Source organism: Neolamprologus multifasciatus, chromosome 9 (genome assembly GCF_963576455.1).
Source record: "Neolamprologus multifasciatus chromosome 9, fNeoMul1.2, whole genome shotgun sequence".
In the NCBI taxonomy this organism is placed as follows: Eukaryota; Metazoa; Chordata; class Actinopteri; order Cichliformes; family Cichlidae; genus Neolamprologus; species Neolamprologus multifasciatus.
The window spans coordinates 19,848,986-19,871,037 of record NC_140447.1 but is presented as its reverse complement, the minus strand read 5'-3'; the positions used below and the strand labels follow the sequence as shown (position 1 = coordinate 19,871,037).

The 22,052-nt window shown below is 40.0% G+C and overlaps 1 pseudogene across 1 annotated transcript in view; it reads right to left on the bottom strand.

The window, feature by feature from the left end:
- LOC146511472 (sodium/hydrogen exchanger 9-like) overlaps window positions 1-22,052 on the bottom strand; it is a 64,904-nt pseudogene that overhangs the window by 6,336 nt on the left and 36,516 nt on the right. Inside the window, exons 13-14 of the transcript XR_014876208.1 lie at window positions 6,198-6,243; window positions 4,715-4,770 (exon numbers count right to left, since the gene is read on the bottom strand). The product of XR_014876208.1 is annotated as a sodium/hydrogen exchanger 9-like (transcript). The remainder of the gene's footprint in view (window positions 1-4,714; window positions 4,771-6,197; window positions 6,244-22,052) is intronic.

Genomic DNA, 22,052 nt, shown 5'->3' with positions numbered 1-22,052 from the left:
AAGTACTTCAAGGCCCACTTATTTATTTATTTATTCATAGGTAGAAAAATGACAAAAAGGCTTATAAATTAGGAAGTATCTCACAAGTGTGGTGTGTACTGTCGACATAGAAATACTGTATAAAAATGTAAAATATCATGTCACATTTAACCTCTGACCTCGATCTGAATTCCAAAGTGATGATAATGTTATATAGAGCTATTTAAAACTATGTTTCTTGCCACCATTGTTTGTATTGAGAACATATACGCATATAGGGAATTCGATATGTGTATTACTTTGGACCTCTGACCTCTTCTTCAAGGTCAAATAGGGTCAAGCTGTCATAAAAAGTTTTTTATTTTTGTTTTATCTTTAAAGAAAATATTGTCAAGAGAAAGAGGATGAGCTGCCTTGGCAGTTTGTGCTTTGTGTTTTTTTTTTTTTTTAAAACTGAGTTGATAACATATCCCTAAGTTTATCTGTCAGTGACTCATCCAACCTGGAAGAGATAACTTTGTTAGACAGCAGCATCTACAACAGCGAGTGCAAAAGCACACAGGAGTGTGAAATGTCAAAATATACCTTACTGACAGTACAATTACTGTACATTTGTAGCTCAGAGGACTGAGTTGAATTGGCCTCCTTCATTAAAGAAGACTAAGACCTGCCGCATGAGATGCGTGGCCTTTTGTTAGCCCCTTCCACTGATACACCCACTGTTCTCAGTACTGCTTATTCTCCTAAAGACATGGGAATTTCCATGATTGCAGACTTTGATTGCATTGCATAATGAATACGTATACACGTCTTACATAAGATCAAAATGTAAGGAGGAGATATTTACAGTGGGTGCCACTTTGCTCTACTTGGTGCTTCTTTGTTGTATCGTATTGTTTATCCTCGTAATGCTAAAAATATGTAACACACCGAGACTGGATTTTCAAGCCACGGAACACCCATGTAATTAACGACATTGTTCTTCTTTAACACAGGAGAAGACATGGGTGGCTTCTGGGATTCCAGATCCAAAACAAAAACATGTGGTTGCTGGGCTAAAGCCACAGTATGCAAACCAATTCAGCTGGAAAGATCAAACAGGCTTTGATGTCCCCCAGAATGAGTGCTTGTCCTTATGAACCCTAAAGCCAGGCTGACAGGGAAATAGTTAAGGAAGCAGCAGTGTGCCTCAATGATGCAGATGGCGAGCCAAGTTGAGGCTCAATTACCTGGCAGCAGGATTCCGACCGAGGCTCCTCTCACCTGGTCCACTTCAAAGCACCTTCAGAATATGTTTTTCCTCCTCATCAATAGGATACATTGGTCGGGCCTTTCATCCTGCTTCTCTCATCTCCTCTTTTCTCGCCCGCTGTCATATTTGCATGCTTTACATGATTCCAAAAACCCATGATATATACACGAGGTCTGGTAAAAACACACAGTCTGTTAAAATGTGCAAGTTAATCCAATATTATAAGCTTTAAATATAGCCATGGCAGGGGTACAGTTCGTGCTGTTTTTTGGCTTTTAATTGTGTGTTGCAATTAAAACATTCGTACATATCATACGAATGTTAGCATGCTAGCACATGTAGGGACTGGCTAGCTGGCTCTTTAAAAATAGTGAAGAACAGTCTGTCTGTCACAAGGCTACTAGTGAAGCTATTGCATAAGACAGTAGACAGTAGATTACTATTATTTAAAATTTGGTCAGTGAATATAATTCTTTATCAAATTAACCCACTGCTCATTCTCAAGTCAATATTTAACATCTAAATATGTCTTAAACATTTAAATGGAAGCTGCAAAACTAGAATGAAGAAACCGTTTCCCATAAACAGAACGGAAATATGTCCTAATCAGATCAAAGAATTTCTCAGTACACTCAGCCACATCCACCTTGCTTGTGTTTTGTGGTTTAGCAGCCTGAACACTACATGTATTTGAATTTGATTACAACCTTTACAAACTTTATGGTTTATAATCTGTCTGAAATATAAACCAATACTGCCTGTTAAAAACAGTTCTCAGAGTAAAATATGTCACAATGAACTCCTTTGCAGTGATTTTCCAAGACTAAAACTTAAGACACAGACTTATTGAAATGTTAGCAAAAATGACCCCGTTTACACTTGTTTACATGAAATCAATTTAGTCAGAGCTCAACCAGTAAAGGAATTTTAAGACCAATACTTGAGGGTTTAAACATCTGCTAAATGTGTGCTCCTGCAAAATTGCATAATTTTTTCAAAATCTGCTGGGCAATTTATGCAAGACCGACAGACAACATGGCTGAAGAGTGTTTCTCGCATCTCTTCTTTAGTTTTAAAATTTTTGTTTATCAGATAAAAAAAAAAAAGATATGTAATATCATAATATTGAGGGTTACGTTCCAGGACCCCTGTGATAGGTGAAAAACCATCAATTAGAAAACATGTTTATTTTATTATTTTATGTACATCTAAAGGCAGGTGGTGCAGGGTGTTTTACATATAAAGCACCTTAAATGTGAGAATAATGCCTTGATCCATAGGCTGGATCAGCGATGTGGTGTTTGGTGGTAAGAACTTAATTTGTACACCTTCAAACGACATGTCCCTTTTATTTCAACTTAATATTCTTTTAATATAAGTTGAAATAAATATGTGATATTTTCATTTCAAATGTTAGAAAACAGTTATTTTACTGCAAAAATAATTACTAATTTCAGGCCATACATAGTTAAACGTGTTTGTTTAATCTAAGTGTCACACAGGAGGACTCAGGGTGTAGCTTGTTACTGTTAGCCAATATACCGTTTTACAGTCAGATCCACCCTCTCTCGTCGTATCTGGTTTCAGAACTACACATACCAGCTCTCACTGTTCATGAGTAACATATTTAATACCTCACAGTCTCAGGCTACTGTTTCAATGGGCCTCAAGATGTAACAAGAACACAGACTCTTAGGTGAGGTTGCTCCTTTTGGATTTTAGTTCCAACTTCAACCCAATCATCCCACAGACTGGCAGGAGTTATTGGTATAGTTGTGGAAATAGATCTCAACAACACCCTTACCCAGAGTGGTAACACCCTCAGCATCATTTAAAAAAGCTCATCAGCACTTGAATTTCTTGAGGAAGCTGCTTACTTCCCTTGTCAGACATTTACACTAGCAAATTATATATATATATATTCTTAGATATCCCTATAAAATTTAAATAGATAATTATATAACCCTTTTGAGTGTTTAGGAGTTACTTATGTTATTTATAACTCTTCCTGCTTTAATGTAAATTCCATCAAAGAGAAGAAGGGAAAAAACTCTGTATTAAACTATCAGTCACATTTGAACACACTCACCCATTCATTTTCATGGGTACGGTATAAAAAAATGTATTTAAATATATTTTGCATGCTGTCAAAATAATATTAACCTTGTAGCCTGATTTGTTTCATAATCAAAGGTCAGCTACGTAGCCGAGATAATGCCATTTCTGCACTCTCATTCATTTTAAAAGAACAAAAACCCCAAACAAAACAAACAAAAGCTCAATTACGCATTAAATGACTATTCTTAATGATGATGCCATCAATCCAACATTGCACTGTTTTGCAGAAGAGATAAAGCCCATAAAGTAAGATGATGTGCTCCTTACCAAGCACCAGGTCATGAAGTCATTAGGGAGCAAAATTCAATTAGCTTAAACTTAATGCAATCCTCGTGAAATCTTCCTGCAAAGAGTACAACTGTTTTCCTTCTCCAACTACACTCTCTGCTTACAAGAACATCTTACCATGTAGTTAACACCAACAGAGGCGGCAATAGTAAATCATTTTGGGAAATAACACGTACTCACTATTGTGCAGAGTTGGGGAGGGAAGTTCAACACCATTCCCACAGAATAAGATTGCAGCTAGTAAACCCTTAACTTTGGTTAGAATAAAGACTGACAGAGAAGCAAACTGTTAGCTTTGGAAATGAACTTTAGAGGTCCTGGCCAGATTTTGTTATCCTCAGACAGTCACTATAGCTGACTGGCCCTTTATTTATTGTTGCTACAGACAAGAACATCAACCTTTACCAAATGCAAATATATATATTTTCCAGATTGTTGCAAAATAAAATAAAGGTGGACAATGAAGTAAATTTCTGAATGCAACCTGTGAATTTATCTAATAACGGCAAAGGAATGTACAAAATGTATTTTTGCACGGAGCAAAGACTGTGGATTTTTGGTCCACAGAAATGAATTATAAATAACTTAAATATTAGATTTTAGATATAATATAATATTTGCTGCTTTTCTATCTGGAAAAGGAGTGCATTGTTGGAGTACTCTTTTAATAGTCACGATGTTCATAAGAAGTGATTGCTGAGAACTGTCACATGAGAGAAGTCACATGGATAATCGTGTTTCAAAGTTGACTTGAAAATGAAGAGCCTCTTAGATAAATGCATCCTAAAGAATCGTTTATATCAGGGAAACTACAATGAGAGCATGTGTGCAAATGGTCCTAATATAACTGCACAAAGGAGGTCATACACAGTTATTTTTGCTAGCAGGCCACACACATTCTTTCTGAACTTTCTGTTTGTCCTGATAGATAAGGGTCTTTCTTCAAAGTCTATGTAACGAAGCATTATTTTTTTCTTATACTCACAGAACAGTAGGGCTCCACAGAGCGCTGCGTTAATTATTGTGAGTGCAAGCAGATGCGAGAGTGCTTTGGAGAAAAAAGCAGTGAAAGGATACTTGTAGTCGAGAGAGTGCCACAGGCCCTGTGTTGTGTCTGGTCTCTCTGTAGCAATCTGTAAACCAGAAGAGAACCAATGTTACTCGCCGACAAACAAAGCCTGTCTGCGGTGGGCTGTATACGGTGCTTGATGGAAATGCTGAAAACCTGCAACTGTGCATGGTCAGCAGGGCCATATCACATGACCACAGCTTGAACAAGAGGGTCAGACCTAATAAAGGGAAAATCCTATTCCCAAAAACTGAACTACCAATAGAGATCACTCCCCATTACAGTAAGAACAACTGCTCTGGTCTTGCATGCATTCAACTGTTTTCATAAAAAAAAGAAATAAAAAAGCTCGTCTCCCCACCGGGATCCTCCTCCAGCTTTACTTGGCCACACTATCTATTTGGCTGCTTGATACCAGAGAGATGCCCAGACCTTGTCCCATTCATACCGTGCAGATAATCGTCAGTTCAAATAAGAGAGTGAATGGCGAGCCGCTGGGAAGCAGCGATGGCAGGGTGGGTGTATGCACAACAAAAGGCCACACTCAGAGGGCCTCTGTTGTGTTCTGTTCTGGATATTGCGCAGACTATCACTCAAAGTGAAAGCGAAACCGCATTTCCTCTTGAAGTGTTCTTCACTTTAATGCCATGTGGTCTTAAAATAAACAGCAGACCCAAGATTAAAGGCTGGAAGCCCATTATGTGTCAGTAGGAGAGGATGGAAGAATATGCTGCAAGTACAATATTTGCAGAAATTATACATATTATTAAATCCCTATAATGTAGAGTTCTCAATATTTAAATAAGAAATAGTGTGAAAGAAGAATGTGTTGACCACAAAACCACTCGAAGTTTTATAGTCATGTGACTGCCCTCTCTCACATGTTCAGCGAAGCTTGCTGCTTCCAGTGCGACCTAATGCGTATGTAGGCAGAATCACTTCTTGTAACACAGTGAAGTGTAAGTGACTGTGTGACAGTCAATATTAGAAGCTGTTGGGCCAATACTTGTTTTTTTGGCATTGAGCATATTCTTGGCAGCATTATTTAAGTTTAATGTGCACTCTTTCTAACTAGAGAAGCCCCCTGAAACAAATCAGATAAATTCGTAAACAGACTGCAATGATGTTCAAGCTTCAGCATGTTAAAGCACACGGAATGACAATTAACTCGCCGTAACCCATCGATAAACAGTGGCACTAATATACAATCTTCTAAATGGGATTGGAGAAGCGATGCCTGCACATCAATGCAAATTGTGCTGAGAAGGATTTAGAAAGCACTGATTAAAAAAAGGATCAATTTGGAATATTTAGCCGAATCCAGTTATTTGACAGTCACATAATATGTTGTGCATAAAGAAGGAAGCTGATAAACATTTCTATTAAAAAAGGCAAAATTTGATCCCAGAAAGAACAAAAACAAGAGGATGAATAAATATAGTGAATTTAGAAAAAAAAAGATTTATTTATAGTAGAAGCAAGTGCGCTTACCTCAAAAATGCGGTCCTCCTGGTTTTCATCTGGATCCACCCCCACTCTAGAGTGAATTAAAATAGAAGTACAGTGAAATCCTGACTCACTGTGCAATAATAATAAGAATTTCCAATGAGAAGAAGAATTCTCAGATGCTTTTGCGCTATAAGAATAGAACAAAGGTATTGGAGAAAATCTCCAATCCTGGTGAAACTATACATGTTTGAATAGTCTAATGCTGCATGCAGCTTAGCAGGGAAGGTGACAGTCAGTCCCGTAACACGGTTTAGTTCTGAACATGACCTTTCAAACAGTTTCATCAAAATCAGCCTCATCTTCCACATCAAACTGGGAAAATGTCAGCTGGGTAAACTTTTGATAAATGACAAACAGCGACGCAATTATGCTCGATATCATGCGCGGCTGCTGTTATTATCCTGTCAAGGTGTGTGGACCCCACTTTGCTGCGACAGGGCAGGGAGGAGAGGCCGACTGGCTGCTTGTTCACTCTGAGCTGAAATACAGTGACTCAACAACAGCCCGACACAGTCCCCATGAGCCACTTCATGTCGCAATGAGAGTGTTATTTCAGAGTGTGCGAGCATTTGCTGCTTTTAAGCCTAAAACTGTCAGACTTTCTTAAAGCCACATGGTGAAAATCTTGATGTAACGACGTACCACCTGCAATCATCTACATATATATGACTGCACAAAACAGTGCACCAGCAGCACCATCAGTAGACTGGGGGCTTAAAGAGATGCAGGGAGGGAGATGGCTGTCGATTCTTGTTCCTGCAGGTCAGCAGTTAACTCTAATAGCCTGGCATTACTGCTCGGGACATTTTGAAATAGCCGTCTGTGTGTTTGTGTGTGTATGTGTGCTTTTGCTTTTTTTTTTTTTTTAGTGTGCTATACTAAAGCCTTTTACTAAGAATGCAGTGCAATAACACAAAAGACAGGAGATTCTCATCAGAGCATTACAGCTCTGCGAATGGTTGTACAGATTGTGTCTTGGCAGCCGTTCTTCCATAATCCATCTCTTTGTCAATGTTTGTCTTGACTGTGCTTCAGTTTCTCCCTCTCAGATGACTGCTCATCTTGTTTTTGCTTCTCGAATTTCAGCTTAGTCTTTGTATTTTGTACAGTACAATGGAGGCTGCTTTGTGCCTCAGTGTGACACAGATGCTGTGGTTTGAAACTGTCATAAAGAAAAATCTGGACGTGAATGTATTTGTTGTCTCACCTGATATACACTGGTAGCACATCCTATTACAGAGTTTTCTCACTTTGTCACCTAATAAACCTAAAAGGTCTAATATTAGACAAAGATAACCCGAGTAAACACAACGTGCAATTTTTAAATGATGATTTCATTTGTTGAGAGAAAGAAGCTATCCAAACCTACTTGACCCTATGTCAAAAAAAATAATTGTCCTCTAAATCTAATAACTGGTTATGTTGCTCTTGGCAGCAAGAACTACAATCAAGCATTCGTGATAACTGGCAATGAGTTTTTCACATGACCGTAAAGGAATTTTTGGCCCACTCTTCTTTGCAGAATTGTTTTAATTTGGAGAGTTTTTCGAGCATGAACGGCTTGTTAAGTTCATGCCCAAACACCTCGATCTGATTTAAATCTTGACTTTATCTATGCCACTCCAAAACCTTTTGAATCCATTCAGAGGTGGACTTGCTGGTGTGTTTCCCAACATTGTCCTGCTGCCAGTGCGCTTGAGCTTCAGGGCACAAGCTGATGGCTGGACTCTCCTTCAGGAGTTGCTGGTAGAGAGCTGAATTCGTGGTTGCATCAGTCATACCAACTTGTTCATGTACTGACGCAGCAAAGCAGCCCCAAACCATCACACTACCGCTACCATGTTTAACTGTTGGCTTGATGTTGTTTTTATGAAATGCTGTGCTAGTTTTACAGCAGATGTAAAGGGAGTCAAGTTTCTCATCAGTCCACAGAATATTTTTTAAAAAGTCCTTAACTAAGGAAAGTGAGGCTTGCATTGCTTTAGATGCTGCTCTGGGTTCTTTTGTGACCTCCTGGAGGCGTCATCGAGTAATTTTGATAAACCGGCCACTCCTGGGAAGTTTCATCAGTGTTTCAAATTTTCTCCATTTGTGGATAATGTTCTCACTCTGATAGACTGTAATCACGAACCCCTAAATATGAATAATTATTCCTTTCCAGACTGACAGATGTCAATTATTTTCTTTCTGATCTGTTCCTGAGTTTCTTTAGACTGTGGCTTGATGTGTTGCTATTTGAGATCTTTTAGCTTACATCACTTTGTCACATAGGTGCTATTTAAGTGATTTCTTGATTTAACAGATCTGGGAGTAATCAGGCCTGTGCGTAGCTAGTGAAACTGGCCTCATATGATTAATCACAGCTTCTATCACATCATCAGTTTTTACCTTACATCACTTAACCCCAGCCGTCATTCTCCTCTTCTTTTTAATGTAACATTTTTCATATCGCTATCATCTCTACCCTTTCTTTCCCCTTTGTCTTCCAACCCCACTTCATCTTCTCTTTGCTAATTTGTCTCCCCTTTTAGCGTTTCAATATCCATTTCACTCTCTCAGATCGCTCTTCCTGTCATCACCACCTCTCACCTTCTCTCAATCCTCGTTCTTCCTTCTCACCACCATCTCTCTCTTCTCTATTTTCTCACCACCACGTGGATCAATTCTTTCTCTCAACAGGACCAGAAAGGGAACTGAGATCAAATTTGTGCTGAATTATTCTTAAATTCCCTGAGAACTGCTTTTATCATGCAAGGGCTAAAATGGAGCAATTTATTTTAGGGCTGTGGAAGAACCTTGTGGATGGGGAAGGCTGTGACAGGCACATGCAGCCTGCACTGCATGTGACGCATCCCCTTCAGCTGGTGGAATGCATTCTGTGGCGACAGGCTCTGTCGCTGAGCTGAAAGAAAGAGGAAAGGGCAGATATGTTGCGAGGGAAGCGAACGAGAAGAGAAAGCTGCGGGTGTGAGCAAAGAGGAGATGGCGAGTGCAGCAAAAAACAACAACAACAACAAAAAAAGTAGTTTTGAGTTTCTTGAGTATGACGGAAGAATATCTTTGCCGACAGTGTCAGAATGAGTGGATGCTATGTTGGAGAGTGTGTGTGAGAGGCAGGGAGAGTGAGTGAAAGATAGGACAAGACAGCCAGAGACAGACAAAGAGGGAGAGACATAAAAGAGAATGGAAAAACAGTTATGTGGGGCTCTCACTCAATCCCAATGCAAGAGCGGAACAAGGAGATAACAAGGCAGTGGGCGTTTGTGAGCCGGTGTCCTTTCACGGCCTTGCTTTTCAAATTGATACGCACCCTGTGCAGTGTTACCTTAACAGTCAGTGCACTGGGATTCAGACAAATCAAGTCCAAACTAACTACCCTGTGACTGTGAGTTCACATGAATAACTCTGTAAATGAATTAAAGTGGACAGCCAGGGGAACGCAGCGGGAGAGAAAAGAAAGCGCAACAGAGGAGGAAACGCGTGTAAACTTTGCATAAATTTATATCTACTACAGGAAAATAGGGGCGCAGACGACAGCTGAGTCATAGATACTTTTGTAATGAGCCTCCACAGGAATATGCGATCCTCCCATGGCCCACTTGTTTCTCCAAATGAGGCAGAGTTACCCCCATTCTGTAAGGAAATCACATCCCATGCAATAAAAGTCAGTCAAAAAGAAATTCACAGAGGAGCAACTCAATCTCCTGCAATCTGGCAAGATTGTAAGACTGAGTTGGTGCTCCTGTTGTGCAAGTCCTCAGCATTGTCCAAAATCAAAGCCTTTTCTCCATCAGTGCCTTTTTATGTGCTGATACAATCATGTGTCGCAATAAGCTCCAGTGCTTCTCAAACATCTCTGGACATATTCCAGGATTACACAACACTTTGTACGGGGCCCTTACTTGACGACTCATCCGGTTCTTTTGGGGAACTTTGCTATTAATAACAGCATGTTTTTAGGCCTGGGTTATTTTATGTAAGAGAACAAACTTTTTTTTCTTTACCTTATCTTGCGCAGCCATACATAAAAGCTGCAATTACACAGCAGAAAGCACCCTAACACACTCATAAATATCTCCTTACAAGTTAATACTTCCACTGTGCCTGAGAGAGAAGTGGAAGAGCGAAATAACTTGGCCTTGGGCAATGACGAAGTATGCGGTAGGAATGCGTACGCGCAAATGTATATGTGCTCGCGTCTCCATTGGACTGTTATCACTCTAGCTGACAGTAATGGGCTGATAAAGCTGAGCTCACTGTCTTGCAGGCACACTGAACATGAAGCCCCCTGAGAGACTACAACTGCTTTGCATGTATACCTCATTTATACACTGGGGGGAGTCTACAGGTAGTGTCTCAATGTGTTTGACAGAGATTTTGCCCCCCAAAAAAGATGTGCAATTGTTTATTAAGGAAAAGAAAATGAGATATAATTGGAAGCTTAAGTTAAGAACAATCAAATGAGCTTCTTTTTAAGTTCAAGAGCTCAAGCATGAAATACTTAGCAGGCAGGGTAAATTAAGTTACAGCACTCCTCCCTTGTGCTGCACAGGCAATGTACAAGTTCTTTTTTTTCACTGCTCCGACAGAGAGGCAGGGGATAAGGAAAACAAGGAAGAAAATCGAAATAGGGAGGGGGCGAGACGAAGACAAAGAGGCAGAGTCTCACAGGGACTGTGTTTGCACTATACTGTGAGTATGGACAAGAGGAAAGCTCATCCTTCCAGTTTCCTGTTTGAAAATCCCATTTGGCTGTTCTTCTCACCGGGGACACACTGATACCATATTTGACAGCTCTCGGCAACAGAGCCTGGAACCAAAGCTGACACATACGCAAGGATATTTTCTGGGTTTAAATTCTGCCCCACAGACTTTCCAGCTACAGCAAACACAATTTACCCCCAATCATAACTACAGAGTACTTCCAGAAAACAGAGCACTTTGTTTTGCAGTGCCGATCAGTCAATTTAGAAGCCATTTGCTGATAAAGTATTGAATGTAAGCGTACAGATGCTGTTACATATGCCATATCATATAGAGGCGACTGTAAGCTCAACGGAAGCAAAATACATGTACATGTGTGTATTTGAATAACAAATAATTTATCGCACTACAGTTAATTCATCAGTAAACGTGAGTAGATGCTCAGACAACATCCAGTAGAATTTGTGTGTAGATGCAAAATTCAAGCTACAGGTTATACGGGCTATATCGCAAAAAGGACGTATATGACTATACTCCAGCTCTGGCATTGAGCTAAAGAAATAAAACAAAATAAAATCCCCAAACAGTGCAGACATCAATACCTGCAATGACTCGTAGGCTGGTTTTAAGATTTCAATGTAGTGTAGGCTTTGCACTGACAATCGAAAAAAGCAGCAGTTCAAGTAAAGCAAAGATTAAATTAAAGACGTGCCCCCCTCTCACTGTGCGAGCATTACGTGTAAGTAAACACAATGACACACATGATTATGACTTCATAAGACGTGTAAATATATTCGCCTGATCCTTACATGGCATTTATACTTTGCTAGCCAATGTGAATTTAAAAAACCTTGCGGGCTGCAGGAGCTGCCGAAGAATAACACTGAAGTTATTGATATGCGATAACTAACCACAATCACACATTATCCGAAACAAAATCCTGAACTTGAACTGCAGATGTCATGAGAAAGTCGAGCCAAGAGCTCTCTCACACCCACAAAACTCTAGCACCCCACCGTGAGCTCTGCAGTGCAATCAGCTCCACAACTATGCACGAAACAAAACCTTCAAGTGCCTAAAAAGTCAAGCGCGACTGTTTAAGACATTACATATTGTGCTAGTTACTGCAATCTTGGATGTGGACATTAGAACATAATGTCTTTCCAAGCTTTAAGACAGACAAGTTCATGCGGTCATGGCCGAGCCCTGTATCGCTCAGTGTTCTGACTCTGCTGTGGATAAGGACATAAAACTGGAACACAAATTTCCCTTCCTGATACTGCAGTCTAGCAAAACAAAGCGTCATAAATGACCAAGTCCTCGACTGTAATATGTAGGTCGAGCTACAAAGACCCAGAATGTGCTTTAACCTAAATTTCAAATCACTTGAGCTGGTGTAAAAATAAAACTGGCAGGGTAGTGTAGAGGGACGTGTGTGCCTGAGATGCACGTGTACTGAAGATATTAGCGGGATGCGCAAAGCATTTACATAAGTGCACGGTTAATTGTCCTCTTCTTATCTCATCTAACCAGGCAAACTTTTGATATGCTCTGCCATTTTGCTCACTGATGAATGATCACCCACTCAGCAGATGTCCAAATATTATGTTATCTTTTCTGTTGTTTGAACTGAGCTATGAGATATTGATGGCCAGAAATAACTCTGGATATGTAATACCAAGTTGGACGTTTGGGCTAGTCATAACCTTGAGCAAATTACTCACAGATTTAGCACAGTCATTGCAATGGAATTTTTCCATTTTTAAAATACATTTGTTGTAACTTGGGCTGTATTTTTTATGCATTTAATTTGCATTTCATGTAGACAAAAGACTTTAATCAACTAAAAATTTAAATAATCTGCCTGAGAAGTGATAGCTAAACCCCTTTGCCTTCAAAAATGCCTTAATTCAGAGATTAGATAGATAGATAGATTCGACATGACGCTGGAAGCATTCCCCAGAGATTTTGGTTCACATTGACATGTTAGCATCAGTCAGTTGCTGTATGATATGAATCTCCCATTGCACCAAATCCCAAAAGATGCTCCATTGGATTGAGATCTGGTGACTGTGGAGGCAACTTGAGGGCAGTGAACTCATTGTCCTTTGAGTTTGAGATTATCTGAGTTTTGTGACATCATTTGCGTGCCACAGAAAATGGGTACACTGTGGCCATAATGCAATAGTGGTGAGCAACAATACTCATACTCAACTGGTACTAAGGGATGCAAGAGATCATCCCTCATTATACCACCAGCAATTTAGTTCAATTCAATTTTCGCCTCAAGGCGCTTTATATTGTGTGGTAAAGACTCTACAGCCTGGACTGCTGATACAAGGCATGCACTCCACCATCTGAATGTTGCAGCAGTAACCAACACTCATCAGACCGGGCCATGTCTTTCCAATCTGTTGTCCAATTTTGTGTGAATTGTAGCCTCAGTTTCCTGTTCTTCGCTGACAGGAATGACACCCAGCCATTCTCTTCTGACCTCTGGTATTAACAACAAATTTTTGCCAAGTCAACTACTGCTCACTGGCTATTTTCTCTTTTTCAGACACTAGAGATGGTTGTGTGTGAAAATACGAGTAGATCAGCAGCTTCTGAAATACTCAAACCAGCCCATCTGGCTCTAATAACCAAATTCAAAGTCACTTAGATCAATTTTCTTCCCCATTTTGATGCTTGGTTCGAACTTTTATGTTTATATTCAGTCTGACAAAGTAAAGAATCAATCAAAACGTGTGCTGTACAATAACAGAAAATACAGACATTCTGGAAATATGACTTCACATTTTTGCACAGATGAGATTAGGAGATTAATAGCAGTCTACTCTTCCAACAACAACACAATAATGCCACAGCAGTCAGCTGCACATATTTCTCTAAGGACTGGTAATAGGGGAAAACATCTACCACCCTAAGTAACATTACCATCTACCAGCAACTCTAAAGCTCACCAATTACAACCCCAATTCCAAAAAAGTTGGCATCATGTGTAAAATGTTAACACAAACAAAATGCAATAATTTACAAGTCTCACAAACACTCATTTTATTCACAATAGAATGTATAAAAACGTATCAAATGTTTAAATTGAGAAATTTTACTACTGTATGTTAAACATTAGCTCATTTTGAATTTGACAGCAACACGTCTTGAAAAAGTTGGGACTAGGGCAACAAAAGGCTGGAAAAGTAGGTGGTGCTAAAAAAAAAGAAAGAGCCGGAGGGACATTTTGCAATGAATTAGGTTAAATAGCAGCAGGTCAGTAACATGACTGCATATAAAAAGAGCTTCTTAGAAAAGCAGAGTTTCTCAGAAATAAAGATGGGCAGAGGATCACAAATCTGCAACAACAACCAAAAGTCCAAAAACAACGGTTGAGTATCTCATCATCTTGCATTAGTTTCTATCTAGAAAGACACCACTGATACTGAAAGGTATACACAGGTTTCAGAACAACACGTGCTCCCATCTAGATGATGTCATTTTCAGGGAAGACCTTGGACTGAATGACATATCAGACAAAAACGGGACAACAGTCATCTCCAAAAGGTCCAGCTGCAGGTCTCCTCAGATGTTTATGGGCGGAAGGGAAGAAGAAGAAGAGTGGATGCTGCACAGTGGCCATGTCCCAACTTTTTGAGAAGTATTACTGCCATCAAATTCAAAATGACCTTCAATTTGTCCCCTCATTTGATATTTTTCTATATTCCATTGTGAATAAGTGAAAGAAAATGGATCGATGGAAATTTCTCTCATTTTATTTGAGTTTGTGAAAAACTAATTTAAGTGGCTGCTGGCTGTAACTGTCATGAATTGTGAGGATCGAGGACTCAAATGCATACTTTATTTTAGGCAGAAAAATGCCCAAAACACAACGTCCATATGTACGCACAGGTGAATCGAATCTAGATAACAAGACAAAGGGCAAGAAAATCTAAGTGCAAAACGTATGATCAGTAGTATTACATGTGATCAGTTACAAAGGTGCTTTCTGCTCAAACTACTTTGTTCGATAAATCCATTATAGCTTATGTTTCAGCTGTTTTGAGTATAAAAGAAAGTGTAGGCGCTATCAGTATTTCCTCACTGTGTGAACTGCTGGCCATCAGTTTTTCAAACAGTGACATTTCAGCAGGAAGGAGCGTTTTTAGCATTATAGCCAGCTGAGTTGCTGGAGGTATCCAAAGACGGCTGGGAGTAGAGAAGCCTGTGTGAGCCAAAGATATTATTATTGTACAGAATTAATTTCCCCTCTTGCTGTCCACCTGCATGTCTCAGCATGTCATAAGGAAACAGCCTAAATTTAGTCTCGTGGACTTTGCGGGACAGTAACTGTCCAAAAGGATGCAACATAACATCCCAATACTGCACAAATCCAACATGAATTCTTTTTTAACAATGTTTATTTTAGTCTTAGAGGGTCTACATGCATAGTGATAATATTATCAATGCTAAAGAAATATGCATGCAAAGTTAAAGATGAGTTTGGCAAGAACTACTAGTGGCTGTGAGTTTTTGTGAAGTAAGTAAATAAGTAAAAAGTAAAGATGCTCAGATATTGAGCTGGGTTCATGCTGAAGGCTGAACTGCTTTATGACATCAACTTGAATAATGACTGTTAATAACTTCCAAAGTGATTGAAAATATATTATTCACCTCTTGCATTACTGCTGACAAGGCACCGCGTTGGCATCAGGGAAATCAAACCAGATTTAATCACAAATTTATTCATCTTTCAATAAGTATGTTACTAGTCTAGTGGCATCTGCCCGCAACTGCTACATCATTCATACCTTTGGGGCAGAACAGCCCCTTTAGCATGCCTTGATTTCTCCTTCCTTCCTGTTCTCACTCCTGCCAAACTACCCTCAAGGATATGAGATCAAGTGCCTTCTTTTGAGCCACGGCAGGCTCTAAGGGGATGTCTTAATCTTTGGTTGTCGTATTTGGATGCTGCCATCTCTTTCTTGTTGAGGATCAAGGGTGATAACTGCCAACACCACCTAAATACATCAGGAGAATCTCAGAGAAAGAAACCACTGGTAACAAGACTAACTTGACAAAGCAATTCCAATAACTTCATCCTGTTTTGTATTTTATATGTTGCCCAGGGAAATGGGCTTGTTTCTTTCCACTGCAGAGACGACTGTAGGAATGGTTGAATGGTTAACAGCACTCTGCTTTTAGATTATTCAGTATAGAGTACTTTGCTCCATAATGCCGGCTGTATCGTGTAAAATTTGTCTCCTACGACTGCAGCCAGCTGGTCTGAACATTAGTCAAATGTACCTGATAAATCGCACGTCCCAAAAACGGGTATACTGTCATGTCTGGAGACGCACAGATGAATGTGTTGCAGCCACACAAGTGGCCTGCGATAGCTGATTCTGGGTTTTGACAGGGATATTATCAACAGGCTATCTTCCACCTGCTCACTCATCTGCTGCCTCATCATCCTCTACTTTCCTCAAAATGCTGCTGCTGCTGCTGCTGTGGGGGAGATTGTTCTCTATATGTAGGTGCTGATGAAATTTTGAGGGCGAGTGGTGAATTATTTAAGAGGGAGGATTATGAAAGCAGTTTCTTGGCACGTTGCTGGCGGGTATGAATCGATATGAGTCCTCCCCAGCCCCAACCCTTCCTTTCTTTTTTTTCTTTTTTTTGCCTTTGCTCCCCCTGAAACCACGGACCCTCTGAACAGAAGTCCAGACACATGGCCAGAGGGCCGCGGCAGCCTGGACAGCCAGATGTACTGTGCCCCATGAAATACAGTAGATGAGAAAGCAAGCAGAAACAAGATGGGATTGTTTATCTCTGTGTGTGTGTCTGAGCGTGCAAGAGATCCAGAAGGGTCTAATTCAGACTGACCACATCCACGGGAACAGATGGCGCACTCAATGGCTTCCAAGACTGTTCTCCTTTTCCTCTGGTTCTGCCTTGGGGCAGGGGTCTAACAGTCAGGAGGCCGTACACTCAGATGCCGGGCACACATACACACAAACCCACATTTCTGTGGTGAAGTGTCACCCATAGCTATCTGCTGGTTGGTTTGCACAGATGTCTTCAATGAAGATTTGATTGTATGGGCTTGATTTGTGCAGTGCAAATGCTCGGAGGCTTTCGAGGTCGAATAAATGACCATGTTCCCAGCACTCATTCTCCTGTTTCACTTGATTGTCTCTCAGTGAGTTAGTCTGCATCCATTCCACTCTCTGTCTCTAGCCACCACCCCACACAGACACACAACTCCCTTCTATCTGCTGAAACAATACATTTTTCCTTCTTTCCTCATCTGTGTATTGGGAGTCCACATTTGACCAGCGCTTTTGTCCTCTCTCTGGGTGATGATTTCCTGACTCTAGAAATAACAGTTGGGACTAAGAGTGCAGATTTCGGATCAAATGGTCAGGTTTTAGCCTTGTGGCGAACTTTACTGAAAAAAAGCCCAGCTTTCATATATATATATATATATATATATATATATGTGTGTATATATGTATATATGTATATCTATATATCTATATATATATATATATATCTATATCTATATATATATATATATATATATATATATATATATATATATATATATATATATATATATATATATATATATCTCAAATCAAATGTTTTCTTTGCTACCCATAAGTCGGCCTTTTGAATTAGGTATCTAAAATTTTACCACTTCCTGACTCAAACTTAAAATAGCTCATAATTGAGGAAATAACTGTAATAAAATCTAGGCAAAAAAGTGCTGTGTAGGGAAATGAGCTTCCCTAAACGTTTGCATGCTGACGTAAACATTCAACTCGAAGCATCACTTTGGAAAGCTACAGCCTCAAAGAGACGTCCCAGACAGTATATGAAGATGTAGATTTTTAATGTGTCTCACCTTCTTGACTTCAGTGCTGCATTCCAAGTCTTGCCAATTAAACTGTGAGTAAAATGTTTTAATAATTCATAAAAAAACAAAGGCCCAAACTGTGAAAATAAGAACTAGGTTGTAAAGAAAATCATTTTCTTTTATGCAGTACAAAAATGAACTTGACTCAATTGATTCTTTCAATCTTTTCTGGCTGACTCTCTCTCATTTTCTTTCTCCATCTTTCCCTCCAATGTGCCTGCCGTTAATTCTTCAAGAGGCAGACGGCTGAAATTATAGAGGGCTAAAAATAATGGGTCTATAAATAAAAGGTACCCATTGCGAGTGATTGAGAGGTGAGGTCGCGAGGCAGCTGGGGATGCTGGGAAAGCTGAATTCATTAGCCCTCTCCGCTTCCAAAAGGAAGCTCCCACAATTCTCACACAAAAACAAACTGCACAGCCTCCTTGTAAACAGCACGCGCAGTGATGCAGCCCTGGGATCCGGAGTGCTTCGAACTCTCTTCCTCTCTCTACCTCTGCAGCTCTCTGCAGTGGTTTTGGCCCCGTCGGTACCATCCATCAGTCCTCATTACCGCTTTCATTCTGAGCAGTCCATGCTGTCCGCATTCTTATAGCACTGTTCATCCACCAGCAGAGTGGAAAAATGTGCACACATGTGCATTTGCATCTGTGAATACGTGAGAGGGCGTGTAGCAGAAGCACCCCACGTCTATTTTACTATTCAAACTCATGTGTGGATCCTCTTTAAGCCCACAGACACCTACCACTGTTACACACAAAACATACTGATCCAGTCTCAATATATTCTTCCCCACCTCTTTCCCTCTTTCTTTAAAAAGACCAAAAAAATGTTCATCCACAAACCCTGTGTTTATTCCATTTGCATATTTTGCATCCTCATATGAAATGTCCCTATTTCTATATTTATAGCATCATTGTTTCCTGAAACACTCACATGAATAGACACACATGTGGCTGCTTCTCTTGCCCTGATGTTCCTTTTAATGGTCCTCCTCCTCCTCCCTCTGTATTGACGTCATATCCATTAGGTCGTGCCTCTGGGCCTTTTTAGTGAAAGCTGAAGCACAGGGCTCCAGTGTATGAGTCCTCCGTCCAGAGTCAATCTCCACCTGATAAACTTGCTGTATTGGCCGATCTGACAGATGCGGTTACCACGGCAATCTGTTTAGTCTTTGCACACTGCTACGACTATCAATCCACTATGAGAGTAACCTATTGAACTGTGTAGGAAAACCAGCACACCAAGAGCAGGTTGGACGCTCCCCTCAAGCTATCACCTTTTTTCGTCTGCATCCACAAACACAGACACACACACACAGTGTTCAACTATCTACACTCTTATGTGTGTTGATAGGTAAGATAAGATAGGACTATCTGTATCTGGTGCCTGAGAGTAACCCTGGCAGGCTAATGTGAAGAGATAACATTTCATGTCTGATCAGCATCAGAATCATAATTTACCTTCATCTCCCAGCTTCCATCTGTCTCACGATGTTCCTCTTCAATAACATCCTTACCTAGGTCCCTACCTGTTCCAGGAACTAACCTTTTTTAAGACCTCGAATATGGCACTGAAGTCTCATCAACGCAGGTAACCTTACAAGCTGAACTCAGTGACTGCTTTCCTCCTTCATGAATACAGAATGAGTTTGAAATACAACTTCAGCCGAAGCATAGCAGCGATTGCCAGGCTTCACTGGTATCAGTGTTGTGTTGCTTTGCCTAGACAAAACTGGCTAATGCCTGCTTGAGGTCATGAATATTTGGAGCTGAGAGCTCCTGCTGGAAAGAGACCAAGAGTGTATTTTGTTGGCAGATTCTCTTCCCTGAAGAGAGTCATCTGAAATGTTAAGTTAAAACCCGGCTCTTGGACACTTCAGAAGCTTAATCAGTGGTTGGTGCGGCTGGCTGAACTCGCAAGTCCCCACTGTGTGAGAGCAATGAGACTAATACAATGAAAAATAAGATTTAACTTTCGGTACAGCAAAGGATGGGGAGAACAGGGGAATAAGAGAAGTAAGGATAACAAAAACAATAAGAAGAATAAGAAGTGAGCTGCCTTTTATATTGAAAAACAACAGTGACAAAGTGTTCAGGGCTCAGCATTGTAGCTCCAATCCATCACTGGATCATTGGCCTTCATTAATAATGAATGTGTTTTGTTGGCATACAAAGTGGAGTGCAAAAAATGGACAGATGCATGTTATGTGACAAAACAGACTGACAGAGAGACAGCTACCTAACCCCCTCAATCTATTCATTAAAAGGACTAAAGAAAAACGAGCATTCTTACAAGTTCTGACGTTCACAAGGCTATTGTACAGCTATGATTGAAATCTCAATACTGAATATATATTGCTTTTTCTAAGGGAAGAAATTATAGTATTTGTTCCCTGTCTAAATTTCAAAGTCATTCCTTGTTGTAGATTTGTTTTCTAATACACACTTTTCTTATGTTTTTCCATCTTCCTTTGTTGCAAAGCAATCACTTTGACTGAACAGAATAAAGAATATACCAATGATGGATTTAAGCTTCTGTCTCTCTGTCCCCGTTGTCTTCTTTCATTATCAGAAGGGGCAAACCTATGCAGGAGCCATTCATCTTTGGAGTTCTTTGAAGTATCTTCCCTCCGATCAGGTTGACGTCTCTTTATTATGGGCAGTGTGTATTTGCCTGTGTACATGAGGATATGTGGCTGACTTTCCTTTCTCCTTCAGCCTACTATGAAGAGGGAGGATCTACACGTGTTAAGTCTTGTTCTAATACTTGGATAAGACTTGAAAAGGGCAAAAACTGCAAATGTACATTATAATTTGATGAAAGCTGCTGTTAAAGCTCCCAATATTGACACTTGAGAGGCAGATGGATGTCAAAGGCACAGAAAGAGAAGGAGAGAGGGAGTGAGAAAGAGATAAGAGGTCAGTGGGGCATGAAGGAGAGTAAGTGACATCAGTTTTCCACCCGTCCATCTGTCCTCTCAAAACAAGCAGGCCAGTCATTAGCCAGACTCCAGCTGTTATGCCTTAGCTTCCAAATTTTGAATACTGCTCATTTGAATGCGCGCACACACACACACACACACACACACACACACACACGCAGCAGAGAGCAAAGCCTGGCCTCAATAGGCACCATGAAGTATTTTGAAATGGCATAATTTCACAAAGGGCAAATAGGATACATGGGAGCTTTCTTCTCTTCTCACATCCTCGATCAATCATTTTCACGACATGAAGAACGCAGGTTACACAAGTCTATAGCCGACCTAGGCTCTTTGTGAGGCTGTACAATGCAAGAGCTGAGATTTTAGTAAAATGCTTACAATGATACTGTTAATAGTGATAGCTGGCAGTTAATTTTCACTATGCTTTCTGTCACAAGTTAGCCTCCTTGTTGTAGCTATGCACAGAGCTTATGTTGATAGAAATAACCTGTGTTTCCCCCAAAATTTGATTCTTTGGGGGTATTACTTCAAAACTAATTAAAAATGAATGAATTGACTGAACTCACATTTTTATGGCAACAATTTTAAAATGTAGCCTAACATTCAACCACTCAAACTGTTTTTTCTGTTCAGGAATGAGGGAACTAACTGTAATTTAGGATATTAGTGAAAAAAAAAAAAGCTTTATTGTTTGTCTTATTTTTGTAAAACAGCAAATTTCAGCATTAAAACATTAAAAACACAGAGATGTATTCTGGTAATTACCAGTACTGTTAATTTAGGGCAGCTGTGGCATAAACCTTACATTGTGCGTTTGGTTTAGTAATTTTAAGCAATGTATGTTTTTTTGCCAATAAATACATAAGTATGCAAAGCACCAGTTCACTGCTAGTAATAGATGATCATAAATAATAACAGTGATTGAGGAAAATAATGACATTCAAACTGAAATGGCTTGAAGAGGACATGACTGGCTATTCTTCAAAGCCTACTGGCCCCAGACTGCTCACTGTGACTGAGTTTCAAATCCCCCAAGGGGCACCCTGCCACCTCCAGCCTACATTAAAGCCGAGGAGACGGACCGAGACTGTGAGCCAGAAGTGTGACACACACTATGCATCTGAGTGTGTCTCTGCGTTTTGTTTTTTTCCACAGGCCAACATATAATTATGTCAACTATTTATAGCTGTTATAATTATCGGTGCCATGCATCAGATGAATATAGCAAAAATAAAAATGATTTGAAAGTGACTTGTTCTGAAGTCCACTG